We start from the raw sequence: 19,789 nt of genomic DNA, 5'->3' as shown, positions 1-19,789 counted from the left end.
AGAATGGTTGAATGATTAGAAGATTCAGAGAAGAGAGGCCTCAGAAAGAATGTTGGTTGTTTTCAAATAGTTAAACGGCTTGCAGGCTATAAGAACTTGGACCCATTGTATGCAATGGAATCACAACAAATGGGATTACAATGACAAGGAGAGGGATTTTAGCTTCATGTACAAGATATTGGAGTCAGAAAGTCTGGGGTTGAATTCTGCTTCTACCACTGACTAGCTGTTTGATGGTGGCCAAATTTCTTAACCTCTCTATACCTCAATTTTTTTCTCATCTGTAAAGTGGGAATGATAATTGTACCTTATGTGGTTGTGAGAATTGAGTTCATGCATAGCAAGCATTGCAACAGTATCAGACACAAACTAGGCACTGGATATTTGTATAACTACAAGAAAATGTGGCATGATCTGATCTGGAAGTACAAGGTAGCTTGAAGTATTTTCCACAAAACATAACTGATTGATTTCAGAGAAGAGTTCTGAAATCAAATTGGTTGAACGATTCCTAGGCTTGAGATTCATGCTACACAGGACGGTAAGAGAATGTAAGTTACTTTTGTATAACCAAATATTTCCCATTTATTTAACCATGGGATTCTCCTCTAGTGGAAAGATATAATGAAATACAGTATTACACTAAACACATTTGAGTAAAAGCTGAATGACAGAGTTGGCCAATCAGCTGTGCCCTTGGGAATGCGGCTATAATTTGGATGGGCCGGGTGGATCTGATTTCTGGAAAGCACTTCTGACAAAGCGTCACGTATCTGAGGGAAGCTCATGGGGCATCTTAACACCAACACTAACAGTGTAGAGAGACCACATCCATCACATCCCCAAATCACTCTGCCTCGAAACTGACAGAAACTTAGGAAGTGAGAGATGGAGAGAAAACAAAACATTTTTCTCATTTAAATTTATGAAAAAGGTGTTTATCTCAGACCTTGTGATGAGCAGTGGAGACACAAAGATGAATAAGACACCATCTTTTTCATCCACTACAGTGATAAAGCCGCAGGAGTCGAGCACATAGGCTTGCGATACAGTATGATCATTGCCTTAGTGCAAGTTTATAAATAAAAGGCCCAAGAGAACAGACAGGAGGAAAAACTAATTATTCTACTTGAAGGAGGCAGGTTTCTGGAGGCCGGGCTCGGGGGAGTGACTCCATATCCCCCTGTGAGAGTAGAATAGGTACATATTACAGGTAGATACGTGGGCCAGGGGCAGGTTCTTCATTAGAGAAAGGAAGACTAGAGAGAGAGAGAGAGACCTGGGGAGAAAGGCAGCAGTGCAAACAGAGAATGAAGTTATGCTCAAAGACAGGAAGACATCAAAAGTGACACCACATTCATAGATGGCTAGGGTTAAGGGCTTAATAATCAAGAGCTCCTGAGGTTTCAAATTTACTTCTATTGCTTGAGAAATCGCTTTAATCAACTACACCCTTTTTTGAACTGTTCGACTCTTGACTTCATTTGTAAAATGGAAGAGGGATGGAGCACATTTTTAAGACCCCCCCCCTCTAATATTCCCTGATTCCGTGAAAGTTAATACACAGGGATCCACCATGCTTTCTGTTCCTACTGGAGCCTGATACCAGCCAGCTCACTCTGTGAAATTTTAAAATCTTCATCTTAAATCCACCATCTTTAAGTACCTAATTATTAGTTTTGCACTTTCCTGACCTCGTCTTCATTTTTCTTTCTCATCCTTTACTTTCAAAGAGAGAGACTTGAACTCAGAATTCCAAGTTCGGCCTCCCCAGGGCTACAGTGATCATCCATCTTCTATTCACTGGCATGACGATTCTGTCTCCAGCTAATTTGGTTGCCACAAGGCACTGCAAACTCATGTGTTTCTGGTTACTTGCTCCCAAATGTATTACTTTGCATTTTTAAAAGTTGAATCCCATTTAACATTTTTAAACCCATATTTCTATAATCTTTTAATGTCATTCATGTGTTCAATGCCTGCCCACACTGGGGTCTGCTTCTACTAGCTTGGTACCATCTGCATGTTCTATTAATCTTTTTTAAAAGAACACTGGGTCTAATACTTTTCCCTATGTCTTTTACCTATGACTTCACAGGCCTATGCCTGCTCTGGCACTCAGATCCAAGGCTGCCTCTGCCTTTTAGTCAGAAACAACACTTTGCAAGTGCAGTTAAAAATTCTAAATGCTGCTTCTTTATCTAATAGCTGCTTAGTTCTTGGGGATTTTAACATCTTGTAGTTAGATGGTATTATTAAAATAGTATTATTCAGTACCCCCATTTTGGGGATGAAGAAACAGACCCAGAGAATTTAAATATACAACTGGCAGGGCAGGGTATGGAAGAAACCAGGATTTAAGGTTCCCATCTTCCAGACCAGAAGTGGAGAGCATACATAAAGGACCTTGCTATCCTAAAGGTGGTAGGAAAGATAAAGAAAGGGGGAGGAATGAAGAAATGATGTTATAAATTTCCTTGCTCTGAGTAGAGCTTCACTGCTGTGGTGCCAATTTAATTCTTAAGCCCTAGGAGTCTCGTTCGCCCCGAGATGCATTCACAGTGCATATGTCTATACTCTGTCTCTTTCCATGAGTCTCTAAGAGGACTGCAGGGTCAGGGGGTGGTGGAGCTTATCAACAGTTAAAGGACCATATTCTACAGATTTGTGGACACAGCAGGGGAAAGGGAAGGTGGGATGAATTGAGAGAGTAGCACTCAAATGTATATATTACCATACGTAAAATGGATAGCTAGTGGAAAGTTACTGTTACAAAAGCTCAACCCCGTGCTGGTGACAACCAGGAGCGGTGGGACAGGGTGGGGGTAGGAGGGAGGTCCAAGAGGGAGGGGACGTGTGTACTTCTGGTTGAGTCACGTTGTTGTATGGCAGAAACTGACGCAGCATTGTAAAGCAGTGATCCTCCAATTAAAAAACATTTTTCTTAAAGCCATGTTCTAATGAAGAATAATGTTCAAAATTTCTTTCTTTCTTTCCCAGTTTGGCCTAATACTTATTTTAAGTCAGATTCCTGGGATTCTTCTCCATCCTTCACTAGCCTTCAAAAATATTATAAGTGGATTCTTCCATACACTTCTTTGTGCCTAGCATTGTAGTTTATTGTTTCTTTAAATCTTTGTGAATTCAGGATTTCCAAATACCTGCAAATATGATTTAAAATTCATCTTACTTTGAATTTTTTTTTTTAACTTCCTAACTTATCAATTATTTGCCTGAATTGTGCAAGAGGTCTAAGAGTTTAGTTCATTATTTTCTGTTGCCTGGTCATTACTCACTGACTTATTTAGAAAAAAAAATTTTTTTCCAGTGTCTTCTCACATCATGACAGTCATAAATGAAAAATCTTCATTCTTTTTACACTGTTATGCTTGCATTAAGTCATTCTGGTTTTTTTCCTGCCAAGTATTTTTTCTCCAAGTCTTGACTGGGGTTGGGTCTACATGACACCAAAACATCCAAATGAGAAAGAAAAATTCAGTTGAATCACTCAGATGTTTATCCACCAAATCCAGATGTTTGGCAAGTGGGAATGATATTTTTGGATAATGAGTGATTCCCCTACAGTCAACATTTTCATTTTAATGCTTTAATAAAGACACAGCTTGACTATGTGCACGCAGTCTGTAAAGAATGGTAGTTTCTGATAGGCTCAACTCCTGTATGAAAAGAACCTCTGCCCACTGGCCTGTCCAGGTTGAGATGAAGTATCTTCCTATGTGGATACAATGGGCTTATTACCATGAAGAACTGTGGATTACGAAGTGGGCATCTGTCCCAGCATAAATAAATCCAGATGCCAGAAAAAAAAAAAAAAAAAAATCAAGGGAGAAAGAATCAGGAACTTGAATCTTCTTTGGCTGTAGAATCATGGTAAATACTTCTAGATATCCTCCACACTATTCAATTCTTTAAGTTTGCATAATTTGCCTAACTTATTTCTTAATATAATTAAATGAAAAACATACATTTTGCATTTAGACATTGACATTCTGCAAGATTTGAAATGCTGAACACACAGTGCCTTTTATGTTCTCTCAATATTCCAGTGAAAATAGTTTTATTATCTTAATTGATCAAATGATGAGAGTGAAGCTTAGACAGTTTCACATAAAAGGCAGAGAACATTCGAAGATTGGACTTGAGTCTAGGAATATAGCTTTGAAGGATCTTAAAAGTCTTTTCAGGAAAATCCCCACCCAGTGCTTCCACATGCTCCCCATGTGGCACACTTGTTGAGGGGTATCCAGGCAGTTCCAGAGACAAGGAATGGTCTCATCATTATTTTAAATTTTCCCAAGGACTACCTCTTGCGGCTTCCATTTCCTAACCCTCACTTCCTCCTTGAAGCCCCAGGACAAGCCAGGCTGTCTTTTCTACATCATTGTTGTTTGAAGTGATTTATCTTATCCTTTACATCTGACCACCCACTGGTCCTAATATTTCGCCAGGACGCCTCTTCTCCAGCCACCTCTGCCCCTCCTATCATGAGGGCTGAGGTTCTTCCCAGAATGTGCTCCAGTTCATGTTTCTCTTAAAGTGCTAAACGCAGGGAGGACCTGCGCTTCCCCGCGGCTCCCCTCCCCCAGACCACTGCCCCTGAGGGGAGTCTGGCAGCAAGCCCCTGAGGTGGGAGGGGGCTCACCAGCCAGATCCGGGTGGCTTCCATCCTGGGTTGTTTCACTTCCGAGTTCATCCGCCCTGTGGAGGGCTGGCTTTTTTGACGATGAACATTACCTTGAGTACCGCCTCTCTCCAACACAGTTAACTGCTCCTCCTAGCAGTGGCCACTGCCACCCGGCCTCTCCTGGCAGGGTTCCAGGGCGAGCTGGGGGCTCTGACACTTTCACATAGCACTAAGCAGGTCAGGCTTTCTGACAGGTACCCGGACCACCTAACGATGGAAAGTTTGACCTGGCAGGTAGTTAATCAGCAGCAACAATCCTGGCACTGAGGGCAGAGTTGAGAAGCAAATGTCCATGCTCCCTCTATTTGGCAGGGGCGGGGGAGTCGCCCCCTTTTCTCACCTGAGCTTTCCTGAGGCTCCCACACATCTGCAGTGTCTTTACAGCTTCCAGCAGCCATTCTTGAGGCCCCCACGGTGACTCCTTAGGTAAGAACACTGAACTTTCCTCCAACGTTTTTAGCCTTTCTCCAGGTACAGTGTAACATCGCCTGTTCCAGAACTGAAACCTCTTTGAATTGTGGTTTGTACCATGAGCACCTTGGGTTTATTAAAAAAAAGGGTAAATTTTCTGCCTTGTACTCTAGCTATAAAATCCCTTAACCTAATTTTCCAGCTGAGCCAATTTCAAATTAAACGGCTTCATGTCAGGAACATCAACATCTGGACAAGACTCTAATAGATCCTGTGATAAATCAGCAGCTGCTGTGGGCGAAAGGTCACTCTAATTCCAGATTCTTGGCCTGGAAAACACCAAGACGATAAATTACCACACAGATTCTGTAAAATCCACGAGGGGTTCATGTGGGAGAGAGACTGAAGTTGAGCAGGATGGCCTTGGGTGGCAAAGTGGATGACTTCTGTGATGTTGCTGTTAGCTTGAATGAGCTGGCAAGGGTGCAAACCAGAGGTGAGCGGGCAGCTTCTGTTCTTAGTCTGTGCCCCTTCATGGCAGAACCCAGCACATCACAAAATAGATCCAGTAGAAAACATCAGTAAAGACTTGATGGGGAAGGTGGTGGGAAAGAGAGGCTACTTGCATCACAGGCTATCTGACAAAGCCTCATAAAGCCCTGTTTAAACATCTCAGTCAATTCCCAAGATTCTCCTATGGGCCTTTGTCACGTCATCTTTCCTCTCCAGTCTTTTTCGGGCCAGCATCTACCTCCTCCTTTCAGCTCCTACTCTCAGCCATAGTTCCAGCCCTACCCTGGGCCATCCAAGGGTTTCTCTCCATCCTTTTCTTACACAGAGCATTGCCACACCTTCTCAGCTTCTAACTGGCCACTCCATACCCATGGCTGCATGCTGCAAGCTAAGGACTCATTTTTGATGGGAGGGATGGGAGTGTGGTTGTAGCTAGCAAAAGTTCCCTAGAAACAAATAATTTTTCCTTGACACATGGTTCAATTATTTAGGACTGTATCTAGCATACAGTTAATGTACCAAAATGGGAGATTCTAGCATCGCTATTAATATTATTTTAGAGGGGGAAAAAAAAACAAACCTCTGAAACTCATTCATCTGTTCTCTTTGGACTTAAAATTCTGTTGATTTTTCAGCTTGAGGACTTTGATTATTTGTAGTTACCTACCCTGGTGTTCAAAAGAATAACCTAAATACAGGAATCTCTATTTTAAGAATCTCTGCAGATAATTCAAGTGTAGGTGGTTTGGCCCACCTTGGAGAAATACTGTCTCACAACTTCCAGCTTCTTCCTACTATTGATGTATTCCTTCATCCATCTCGACGGTCAGATCAATTTTCTTGAAGCCTGATTCTGATCATTTCCATGTCCCCATCCCGTGCACCCTTCCTCTCACTGCACTGTACCATGGCCACCCTAACCTCTCTGAAACCTCACCAGAATCATCTGGAAGCACGCCCAACCACCCTCCCAGATCCTGCCCTCACCTCCCTACAGTGAACACTTGGAACAGTAGCCGCGGTTGCCCCAGAGGCATTCTTTACTAATCACATTTAGGTGTTTCTCCTTAGCTCAAAATCCCCTAGTGGTTTCCAGTTTCACTCAGAGTAAAAGTCTTCCTGGTTACCTCGTGTGAGCTGGCCCGTCATCTCCCTGGCCTCATTTCTTACCACTCTCCCTCTCTCACACAGGTCAGGGCACAAACACTGTGTTTCCCGTTACCTCCTTCTCCTTGAGCAGAGGAAGTGGACTCTGCTGATAAGAATGAGATTCTTGGATGAAGAACATCATGTGAGTGTCTGAGAAAGCCATGGGAAGTTATATTAAGTCAGGGCCTGACCCCACACACAGCTGTATGCCATGGTGGCTTTGGCTGTGTTTCTCAACCGCCCCTGCTAGACTGTGAGCTTTCAAACACTGATATCCCGTGCTTTTGTCCACCATTACCCTTCTCTTCTCAGTTTATGCACAAGAACTCATAAATGTTTGTTGGGGAAATAATGATGTTACTGCTACATGAAAAAGATGTCTCTGTTCTACCATAGTATAGCGACCTCAATAAAAGCCTTTCCTAATATTATTCTGGATTATTCTGGATTCAATCTTTTGGAGACTCTTAAATGTGGTTCAAAGAATAATAGCCACTGTAAGTTTATTTGTACTACACCAAGATGGTACCCTTCTCTTCTATGTTATGAGAATGTATCTCTCTCTGGAGCAAAGACTAGAGCGCTTTGTTGAGGCTGTAGTTTTGGGTCCCCAGGATACATTTAAGGGATTCAGAATTAGCGAGAAGAGAGGTGTTTAAGAAACAGCTATTGTTAAGACTTCCCGCCTTACCTGTTCAAGTTTGAATTGCACTGACTTTCTGGTTCCAGTGATAATAGCCAAGATTTTGACTGAGATTCCTTCCTTCTTTAGTATCACGGACAAGGACCACAGCCTTCCTAGATTTCAGAATACTGTCCAGTTGTCTGGTTCCTTGGAATGTTTCCTCCTAGCTGACACTGAGTAATGACTCTAGAAAGCTTCACAGGGCCAAAGTGGTAAGGAGCAGGAGAAAATCACTGTCTATAGAGCAGTTCCTCATCACAGGGATATGCTGCCTATCACTGGATTTATATCAAGCCCAGACTGCTGTTGTGTTTCAGCATTCCTAAGGACATTGCTATCTGTATCAAGCATGACACTTCTCTACAGAATGCACAGAGTATGATTTTTTAGGGCACAGGGATTGAGAAATGCTCCTTTGAGCAACTGGCTTTTTCTTTTCTTACAGATGCTGTGACTCCTGTAATTGATTATCTTTCTCCCTCCCCCTTTTTTTTCTGGTTTCTAGGAAGCTCAGAGTCAGATTTAAAGCAAATACACAGGATCTTATGGCCTTCATGTTTTATATTAATAATTTTCTATGTTAATAATTAATCTACTTGTTCTACATCCCCTTTTCATTAATGTTCTCACTTTAAAAACTATCTTTGTGTAATCTTCCTAAAACCCTTTTAGAATAGGGAAGAGTTTTAAAAAATAATAATCCTTTACTATAACAGGTGTTCCCGCCATGCTCATCAAAACACCAGCCACCAGCTCATCACAACACCAGCCACTATCTTCAGAGAATCCAGAAAATCCAAGGGCCTAGAGATGCAGGGCTTCCCTTATTGAGGCAACAGAGAAACAAGACCAAAGCATTTCTGCAGACTGTAGCTAATAAGTTGTACAAATGCCCAGAAGCCCACCCAGAAGCCTGAGAAATGTGGGTAGACTTCCCAGGGTTACAACAACTTAAGGCAAAGTTAGTAGTCAGAAAGACAAGCTCCACCCTTGCCTGGCTGTTTTCATTCTATGGATGTAGCTGGATGCTCAGCTGGTCCCAACTGGCACAGCTGTCTCCAGCTGGGGACTTGAGTACCACATAAGCCAGCAGCTGGGGAGAAAGAGGCACTGTAGCTTGACTATCTCTGCTCAGAAAAGCCATTAGCTTTAAACACCTCTTTGGCATAAGGAAGTCTCCAGACACCTTGGGCTCATTCATTCATTAACTGGCTTCCACCGTGAGTCAGGCATCATGACAGGAAGTCTAAAAAAGGCAAATGTGGGTGTTGCAGACTCCAAGGCAAGCAAAATAAGCCTGACACATAAATAGCCCTAATATAAGGTGAAAGTGCTAAGTGCCAAAAAAGCATAAGTAAACTGCTATAGGAGTTGGAAAGAGGGAAGGGCTCCTTTTAGCTAGGAGATCAGAGAAAGTTTCAGAGAATTTTCACTGCATTCCTGAAGTATGCAAAATTTCAGCAGTACAGGCAGAGGGAAGTGTAAGAACAAAGCTATGGAAGTCTTTAAGTGCAGGGTATGTTTGGAGAATAGTAATTAGGTCAGAATGTGCCTGAAAGTGCAGGAGACTCAAGAGAGGTGAGTTCCATCCCTAGGTGGGGAAAATCACTTGGAGGAGGAAATGGAAACCTGCTCCAGTATTCTTGCCTGGGAAACCCCATAGACAGAGGAGCCTGGTGGGCTACAGTCTATGGGACCATCCAGAGTCAGACATGACTAAGGATGATGAGCGTCTAAGAGCGATTAAGCAGTACCAGCAGCACGAAATGGTAGGGGAAGAGGCTGAAAACAGAATTGGCAATGGGATTGTGCTTTATGAGAATTAACCTCATAATGACAGACACCAGAGGCAGAAATTCTACCAAGGGAACTGCCCTAACAGTCTAACAAGAGGTAACACTAGAAAAACATGCTAGTGATAGTTCAGAGAAATGTGAACAAAGGTACTGTCAAAAAGACAGATGTCTTCAGTCTCTGCCTTAGGCTACCCCCTCCCCATCTCTTCCACCCCCATGTACACTTTCACACAAACTTGCAAATAATTCCTATTGCTTGTAATCACCACCGAAGTTAGTTGCTCAAGAGTTGCCAAACTATTCGGAAGGGAAGCATATTCCCAAAGTAAACTGGAAAATCAAGGTATGAATGCAGGGAATATGTTGAGGAAAAATCTAAAGAATGCAGATAAATCTTTATGACTTTTAAATTTAATAAGTCACTTAACTACTTCAACTCTTTCCTTTTTTTATAGACAGAGGCTGAGTGCTGTGAAGCAGGCCCGTCACTCTCTCTGATCCAAGTGCAACAGCAGTGCTGAGATGAATATGGCCTTGAGCTCGTGTAAAAGGTTTACTACCGTTGAACTTGGGTAGGGACTGATCCTTTTCCTTCCAAGAGTTACGAGTCGAGTTGATTCTGGATTTCTCTCTTTATTGTGTCACTGTTCTGCAGGACCAGGGAATTTAAGTGTAACTGGAGCTTCGGATCTTCAGATAAGCAGTTTAGACCTCTGACTGGTATCCTTAAGAAACCCTGTTTTCTCATGACTAAGGGTGAGCCATATTCCTGAATCTTAGCCTGCTCTGCCTGCATCCTCATTCATTGCCATGCCTCCACCTTACCACCCAATCCTTGAGAACAATTTGAAGTTCCCCAAGCATCTGCAGTTTCCCATGTTTATGCATTTACATAGGGCTTCCCTGGTGGCTCAGACGGTAAAGAATCCACCTGCAGTGCGGGAGACCTGGCTTTGATCCTTGGATTGGAAGATTCCCAGGAGGAGGACATGGGAAACCACTCCAGTATTGTCTGGAGGCTCCCCATGGACAGAGGAGCCTGGTGGGCTACAGTCCATGGGGGTCACAAAGAGTCAGACACGGCTGAGCGACTAACCACAGCACAGCATGTGTATTTACATACACTTCCCCTCACGCCAAGAAAGCCCTTTCCTGTCCTACCCAACTTGTTGGGCCCTCCTTGACCTTCAAGTTCATTCACATTTTCATCCCTTGAGAAGCTTTCTCTGACCTCCTATCTCAGATGCCTGTCCATGTAATCCCATGTCACTGAAGTTTACCTCTATCATAGTGCTTTGTTCATTCATTTCTTAAATTAATATTACTAAATGACTACCAGATGCCAGGAACTATGCTGAGTCCTGCATAAACCAAAAGTAAGCAAAGACTCCACAAGTGTGTATGTATACACACACACACACACACACACACACACACACACACACACATATAGGGAAGGCAACCTATAAAAAAAATGGCCACGAGACCTAGTGAGTTGTATTCTAATTGCTGGCTTTCTTTCCTGATTTTCCTGCTCTGCTGTGAGTTTCTTCAGGGCAAGAAAATAGCTCAGTATCTCTTACATATCATGTGCCTAGTACTGAAAGAACAAATGGAAGCTGCCTACTAATAAGGAAGACTCAGCAACTGTAGATGTCAGGTCTTGGAATTACAGTGAGGTAAGCAGTTGACTGAGTTATCATCAGATTGGAGTCATTTGGGATTGGAAGGGACCCTAAAGGAAATGTGATTACGCATCCTGGTTTGACTGGGACAACCCTAGTTGACACCTGTTCTCTAGCATCTGTCTGAGTTAGCATTTATTCCAGATTTTTCTTTATTTCAATGACATATTATTTTATCAAAGTAAGATGGGATGGATTTGGTAGACCTCCACTCTTTATTCTCAGATTATGCAATGAGGAGAGGGGCTGAGGATGAAGTTAAATCACCCATGGTCAATGATCTGACCAATCATGGCCATGTAGTAGAGTCTCCATAAAAACCCACAGAGATCCTCCAGATTTGTGAACATGGGGAGATTTGAGGGTGGAGCTAGCACTCTAGGAGAGGGTATGGAAGCTCTGTGCCTCTGTACATCTCTTCTATCTGGCTATTCCTGAGTTATATTATTTTATAATAAGCAGATAATTAAGTAATTACAATGTTTCTCTGAGTTCTGTGAGCCACTCTAGCACATTACTCAACCCAAGGAGCGGGTTGTTGGGACCTTCAAACTACAGCAGATAGGTCAGAAGCACAGATCATAACCTGGACGATTTCTGGCATCTGAAGTGAGGGACAGGAAGCTGTCTTGTAAGACTGAGCCCTTAATCTGTGGATCTCATACTGTCTCCAGGTAGATAATGTTAATGTTTCCAGCTGGTTTGGTGTGGGGGAAAATTTTTAAATATTGGAACTATAGGTGCCAATGTTAAAAATAATAAGTATAATAACTTTAAGATAAATAATAAATGCAGTGATACATTTTAATAGTTTCTAGTAATATTCAATTACACAATAGACAACTGCTATCTTCATGATTTTTACATCCAATTCCATCACAAGTTAAAGGGTGTTACTATTGTTCAGTCACTCAGTTGTATCTGATCTTTGTGACCCCATGGATTGCAGCATGCCAGGATTCCAAGTCCTTCACTATCTTCCAGATGTTGCTCAAACTCATGTCTACTGAGTCAGTGATGCCATCCAACCATCTCATCCTCTGTCATCCCTTTCTCCTCCTGCCTTCAATCTTGCCCAGCATCAGGGTCTTTTCCAAAGAGTCAGTTCTTCGCATCAGGTGGCCAAAGTATGGGAGTTTCAGCTTTAGCATCAGCCCATCCAACGAATATTCAGGACTGATCTCCTTTAAGATGGACTGATTGGATTTCCTTGCAGGCCAAGGGATGCTGAAGAGTCTTCTCTAACACCACATTTCAAAAGTATCAATTCTTTGGCACTCGATTTCTTTATAGTCAAACTCTCACATCCATACATGGCTACTGGAAAAACCATAGCTTTGACTAGAGGGAGCTTTGTTGGCAAAATAATGTCTCTGCTTTTTAATATTCTGTCTACACTGGTCATAGCTTTTCTTTCAAGGAGCAAGTATCTTTTAATCTCATGGCTGCAGTGATTTTGGAGTCCAAGAAAACAAAGTCTATCACTGTTTCCATTGTTTCCCCATCTATTTGCCAAGACGTGATGGGACCAGATGCCATGATCTTCATTTTTTGAAAGTTGAGTTTTAAATCAACATTTTCACTCTCTTCTTTCACTTTCATCAAGAGGCTCTTTAGTTCTTCTTCACTTTCTGCCATAAGGGTGGTGTTAACTGCATATCTGAGGTTATTGATATTTCTCCCGGCAATCTTGATTCCAGCTTGTGCTTCATCCAGCCTGGCATTTCGCATGATATGCTCTGAATATAAGTTAAAAGAAGCAGGGTGACAATATACAGCTTTGATGTACTCCTTTCCCAATTTGGATGAGTCCATTGTTCCATGTCCAGTTTTAACTGTTGCTTTTTGATCTGCATACAGATTTCTCAGAAGACAGGTAAGGTGGTCCGGTATGCCCCTCTCTTGAAGAATTTTCCAGAGTTTGCTGTGATCCACACAGTCAAAGGCTTTGGCATTGTCAATAAAGCAGAAGTAGATGTTATTCTGGAACTCTCTAGCTTTTCTGATGATACAACAGATGTTAGCTATTTGATCTCTGGTTCCTCTGCCTTTTCTAAATCCATCTTGAACACCTGGAAGTTCACAGTTCATGTACTGTTGAAGCCTGGCTTGGAGAATTTTGAGCACTACTTTGCTAGCGTGTGAGTTGAGTGCAATTGTGCAGTTGTTTGAACACTCTTTGGCATTGCCTTGCTTTGGGATTGGAACGAAAACATCTTTTCCAATCCTGTGGCCACTGCTGAGTTTTCCAAATTTGCTGGCATATGGAGTGCACTGAATGCATATTGAGGTAAAATGGTTGTCTGAGAAGGCCTTACAAATAGCTATAAAAAGAAGAGAAGTGAAAGGTAAAGGAGAAAAGGAAAGATACCCAATTTGAATGCAGAGTTCCAAAGAAAGGCAAGGAGAGGTAAGAAAGCCTTCCTCAATGATCAATGCAAAGATATAGAGGAAAACAATAGAATGGGAAAGAGTAGAGATCTCTTCTGGAAAATTAGAGATACCAAGGGAACATTTTATGCAAAGATGGACTCAATAACGGACAGAAATGGTATGGATCTAACAGAAAGTGACAGTGACAGTGAAGTCGCTCAGTCATGTCCAACACTTTGCAACCCCATGGACTGTAGCCTACCAGGCTCCTCACTCCATGGAATTTTCCAGGCAAGAGTACTGGAGTGGGTTGCCATTTCCTTCTTCAGGGGATTGTCCCAACTCAGGGACTGAACCCGGGTCTCCCACATTGCAGGCAGACGCTTTACCATCTGAGCCACCAGGGAAGCCCAGAAGATATTAAAAAGAGGTGGCAAGAATACACAGAAGAACTATGCAAAAAAGATCTTCATGACCCAGATAATCACAATGGTGTGATCACTCACCTAGAGCCAGACATCCTGGAATGAGAAGTCAAGTGGGCCTTAGAAAGCATCACTACAAACAAAGCTAGTGGAGGTGATGAAATTACAGTTGAGTTATTTCAAATCCTAAAAGATGATGCTGTGAAAGTGCTGCACTCAATATGCCAGCAAATTTGGAAAACTCAGCAGTGGCCACAGGATTGGAAAAGGTCAGTTTTCATTCCAATCCCAAAGAAAGGCAATGCCAAAGAATGCTCAAAGTACCATACAATTGCACTCATCTCACATGCTAGCAAAGTAGTGCTCAAAATTCTCCAAGCCAGGCTTCAATAGTACGTGAACCATGAACTTCCAGGTGTTTAAGATGGATTTAGAAAAGGCAGAGGAACCAGAGATCAAATTGCCAACATCCGTTGGATCATCGAAAAAGCAAAAGAGTTTTAGAAAATCATCTACTTCTGCTTTATTGACTATGCCAAAGCCTTTGACTGCATGGATTCAACAAACTGTGGAAAATTCTTAAAGAGATGGGAATACCAGACCACCTTACCTGCCTCCTGAGAAACCTGTATGCATGTCAAGAAGCAACAGTTAGAACTGGACATGGAACAACAGACTAGTTCCAAATTGAGAAAGGAGTACGTCAAGGCTGTATATTGTCACCCTGCTTATTTAACTTCTATGCAGAGTTCATCATGAGAAACGCTGAGCTGGAGGAAGCACAAGCTGGAATCAAGATTGCCGGGAGAAATATCAAAAACCTCAGATATGGAGATGACACCACCCTTATGGCAGAAAGTGAAGAAGAACCAAAGAGCCTGTTGATGAAAGTGAAAGAGGAGAGTGAAAATTTGGCTTAAAACTCAACTTTCAAAAAATGAAAATCATGGCATCTAGTCCCATCATGTCTTGGCAAATAGATGGGGAAACAATGGAAACAATGAGAGACTTTATTTTTGGGGGCTCCAAAATCACTGCAGATGATGACTGCAGCCATGAAATTAAAAGATACTTGCTCCTTGGAAGAAAAGTTATGACCAACCTAGACAGAATATTAAAAAGCAGAGACATTACTTTGCTGACAAAGGTCTGTCTAGTCAAAGCTATGGTTTTTCCAGTAGTCATGTATGGATGTGAGAGTTGTGGACTATAAAGAAAGCTGAGCACTGAAGAATTGATGCTTTTGAACTGTGGTGTTGGAGAAGACTCTTCAGAGTCCCTCAGCCTGCAAGGAGATCCAACCAGTCCATCCTAAAGGAAATCAGTCCTGAATATTCATTGGAAGGGCTGATGCTGAAGCTGAAGCTCCAATACTTTGGCCACCTGATGCGAAGAACTGACTCATTTGAAAAGACCCTGATGCTGGGAAAAATTGAAGGTGGGAGGAGGAGGGGACGATAGAGTATGAGATGGCCTGATGGCATCACCAACTCAATGGACATGAGTTTTAGGAAACTCTGGGAGTTAGTGATGGACAGTGAGGCCTGGTGTGCTGCAGTCCATGTGGTCACAGAGAGTGAGACACGAATGAGTGACTTAACTGAACTAAACTGAATGCATCACTTTCACAGCATCATCTTTTAGGATTTGGAATAGCTTAACTGGATTCCATCACCTCCACTAACTTTGTTCATAGTGATGCTTCCAAAGACCCGCTTGACTTCGCATTCTAGGATGTCTGGCTTTAGGTGAGTGATCACACCATTGTGGTTATCTGGGTCATGAAGACCTTTTATGTATCACTCTTCTGTGTATTCTTGCCACCTCTTCTTAGTATATTCTGCTTCTGTTAGGTCCATACCATTTCTGTCCTTTATGTGCCCATCTTTGAATGAAATGCTACCTTGGTATCTCTAATTTTCTTGAAGAGGTCTCTAGTCTTTCCCATTCTATTATTTTCCTCTATTTCTTTGCACTGATCACTGAGGAAGGCTTTCTTATCTCTCCTTGCTATTCTTTGGAACTCTGCATTCAAATGGGTATATCTTTCCTTTTCTCCTTTGCATTTGTTTTTCTCGGGGATGGTCTTGATCACAGCCTCCTTTACAATGTCACCAACCTCTGTCCATAGTTCTTCAGGCACTCTGTCTATCAGAGTTAATCCCTTGCATCTATTTGCCACTTCCATTGTATAATTGTAAGGGATTTGATCTAGGTCATAACTGATGGGTCCAGTGGTTTTCCCTATTTTTTTCAATTTAAGTCTGAATTTGTCAATAAGAAGTTCATGATCTGAGCCACCGTCAGCTCCCAGTCTTGTTTTTGCTGACTGTATAGAGCTTCTCCATCTTTGGCTGCACAGAATATAATCAACCTGACTTTGGTGTTGACCATCTGGTGATGTCCACATGTAGAGTCATCTCTTGTGTTGTTGGAAGAGGGTGCTTGCTATGAGCAGTGCGTTCTCTTGGCAAAACTCTGTTAGTCTTTTCCCTGCTTCATTTTGTACTCCAAGCATTCAGAAAAGTCCCTAAAACCTATGAAGCAATAAAGTTTGTATTTATGGTTTTTATTGTCATTGTTATCACAATAATAATTATTATTTAGCATTTGTTGTTGTCTAGTTGCTAAGTTGTGTCCTACTCTTTTGTGATCCCATGGACTATATAGCCTGCCAGGCTACTCTGTCCATGGGATCTCCCAGGCAAGAATACTAGAGTGGGCTGGCATTTCCTTCTGCAGGGAATTTTCCTGACCTTGGGATCAAACCCACATCTGCTGCATTGGCACATGGATTCTTTACCACTGAGCCACTGGGGAAGCTAATTTTTTAGCATACATTTACTGAAATATGGGTGCTAAGACCTGCAGATACCTGGACAATGATTATGATACTAGAAATAGAAGAAAAGCTTATCATGATATATCTTCAGGCTGTGTAGGAAGATTGCCTACTTTTTCTTTTTCGCAATCTGCGTAGACCTTAGCTGAGTAGTGTCAGTGGAAAAGCTCCAGGCCCTTAAAATACCATGGAACTAGGTACTGTTCCTGCTTCAGCCACCAACTAATCTTAACTCTCCCATCCAATAAAATGGGGATAAAAGTGCCTAGATGTGCAAGATGGTTGAGAAGAGATGAGACCATAGTTGTAAAGAGGCCAACATAGTTAGAGCCTAGAAAATCTAGATGTAAAGGTATTTAAAATATGATTGACTTCATGAAGTCTACTTGTATCCCACTTGGATGAAACTAGCTTGGTCAGTTCTGACATGGGCAGGCTCTTTGGCAGGAATAGCTGAATGAACATTAAAGGCCAAAGGTGTAGCTCTTGATGGGCTCATGGTCGAGGACACCGCAGGCAGATTTCTCCAGTCATCACAGCATCATGGGTTAAAGGAAAGAAAATATTGATGCTTTATTGAATTACTCCTATAGGTCAGATCATGTATCACTGCTGTGATCTAAACAATGAGCCGGTGCAGGAGGAATGCACAGCTGAGACTGATGAGATAAGCCTTCCCCAGGCCTGACTCCTCCAAGAGTCAGTAAATTGCTTCCTTTATTTAATTACAAATTAATTGAAAACACTCCCATGCTGATAAAACAATACTAGTCCCCGATTTGTTGATAATAGCCTAATCCTCCTGTAATAGTCCCATAGACACCATCGCATGATTATGTCATCAATTTTACACTTGCGGGGTCTGGATAAACATGGCTGCCTGAGGCTCAGGAAAAGGATAGACACAAGGAGAGGTGCACTTCAGGAAGGCTGATTAGAGCTAAGTTTAGTGTCAGATGGTTCTTGGTTGAGTCCCAGTTCTGCCACTCATGAGCTAGGAGGCACTTTGGAGGCTTTGGAGCCCTTGAAGAAGAATAAATATATTAACATATCTAGCATTGGGCTTGTCACATAGTGTAGGACTCAATAATGTTAGCTGTGTTCTTTTTTCTCCTCTTCTAAGCAGTTAGGGGAACTCATGCTTTTCTTATCAGTTCAGAAGGCTATCTTAGTTCCAGGAGATCAGAAACTACGATGATACCCTCTCTAGCACCCAAAGCCCCTTATCAGTCTGGTCTTCTGTATGCACCAGGGCAATCTGCACCCCATGGTCACTCCTTCCTGCTTATTATATGATTGCTTATGCTTGATCCCCAGATTGTCCCATCTTTCCAAAGTGAGCAATGGATCCAGTTGTGTGAAGTGGGCACCAACATTGCTGGCTGGTAAAGCACATGAGTTAGGGAGACTACTCACCCCTGGGTAAGGCAACTAGAGAAATGTTACTGCACTTAAGGACAGGGACACATAATAGAAAGTGAAGCAGCGTCCCAAAGCATAGGCTCATTTAAAAGGGCAAGTAAGAATGAGTTAACGTTAAAACTCAATGGATTTTGGAGGCCAGGTCAATTGCTAAGATAAGATAATGGTCCCTATTAAAACAAGAATAATCTCTCCACTATAACTGTTAGAATAATAAGATTCTACCAGGAAGGGAAATTATTTTTCATGCACTTTTGTATAGAGCAGAAATCAAGATTCTCTGTCTTCATTTTAGTGGATGAAACTTTGAGAACAGGGCAGAAGAAAATCAGATGCTGGTTTTGCCTACATTAAGAGGATGAACTGGTCCCTCAAAGTTTTTATCTTCAAGCTGAAAACAGGATATGGGCATGTCTATAAAGCAGAGAGGGACACTTCTATCATTTCTATGAGACTGGCCCAGGATTAATAGTTTCAGAGTTTTCAGACCACTTTTCTATTTTCCTCCAGAACCCCACACCTTCAACCTATGGAAGAAGGCCAAGAAAGGAAGTTCTTTCTTAAGACAGTATTATAATCCTTATTACATGTCCATGTCATTTTTGTAGGAGTCATTTTTGAGATTATCTAATTGTAAAATGAACTGGTATGGGATAAGGGACAATTTTTAAGTAAACCATCAGTCCAAAAAAAAAAAAAAAAAAAATCCAGACTCTGATGCTGGGAAATACTGAAGGCAGGAGGGGACGACAAAGGATGAGATGGTTGGATGGCTTCACCAACTCAATGGACATGAGTTTGAGCAAGCTTCAGGAGAAGGTGAAGGACAGGGAAGCCTGGCATGCTGCAGTCCATAGGGTCTCAAAGAGTTGGACATGACAGAGTGGCTTAACAACAAAATCTTAAAGCAGGAGTTTAGGGACTTATGAAAAGTCTTTATGTGGGATCAGAAAGAATGATTTGCTCTCTCTCCTCTGTAGCACATGGCTTACACCCTCTCACTGGGTTTTTCTCCTGGCAGGCCTGACACTTCTCCAGGCATGAGAGCTCTGAGGGTAGGTTATGGGTCTTGTTCATCATTGAATTTCATTCACCCAGTGACTGTCTGACATATAGTAGAATATCAATAACTATTTGCTTTATGAAATAACTAGAGAGAAAAAAAAGCAGAGGAAAAAGGACAAGAGAATGAAAAATTCTTTCAGTCATAGAACTTTGTTTACTTCAAAGTTAATCAGAAAGTAAAAGCTGATTTTACATGTATTATAAGAAAAGATATGATGTTTTTGGATCTGAAAGTTGATAAGTCAGTATCACCTCATGTAACTATTTAAGCTACACACAGACATCTCTGGAGTTAGAGCCACAACAACTTGCAGCACAGTGCAAACACCAGTTTCACCAGGTGGAGATAAAGTAAACTTCTCAAATTCAAAGCACGTTTCAGCCAAGCCTATCACTCTGACCAAGGGACTAAGGTGCTGTATTGAATAAGATCATCTAATCGACAAAGCCAAGATAAAATACTAATGGCAGATGTCAGTAATCCACATGTCTGCTAGATTTCATTTTGCTAAAACTAGAGAAGGCATCAGATAAATTTTTGATTAAGATGTCTTACTGTTTCACTTTTTTTTTTTTTTTAGTGTATAGGAGTCAATGAAGGGGCTTAATCTAAAATTTCATTCTGATCAACCAAGCATAATGGATTTACATCAATTAGAATGTGTTCAGCCACAAGTATATTAAAATCTGTGTATTGTTTAAAGGAAATACATTCAGT

The sequence above is a fragment of the Dama dama genome, chromosome 20 (genome assembly GCF_033118175.1).
Source record: "Dama dama isolate Ldn47 chromosome 20, ASM3311817v1, whole genome shotgun sequence".
NCBI lineage: Eukaryota > Metazoa > Chordata > Mammalia > Artiodactyla > Cervidae > Dama > Dama dama.
Note: the sequence above shows the minus strand (reverse complement) of the source record.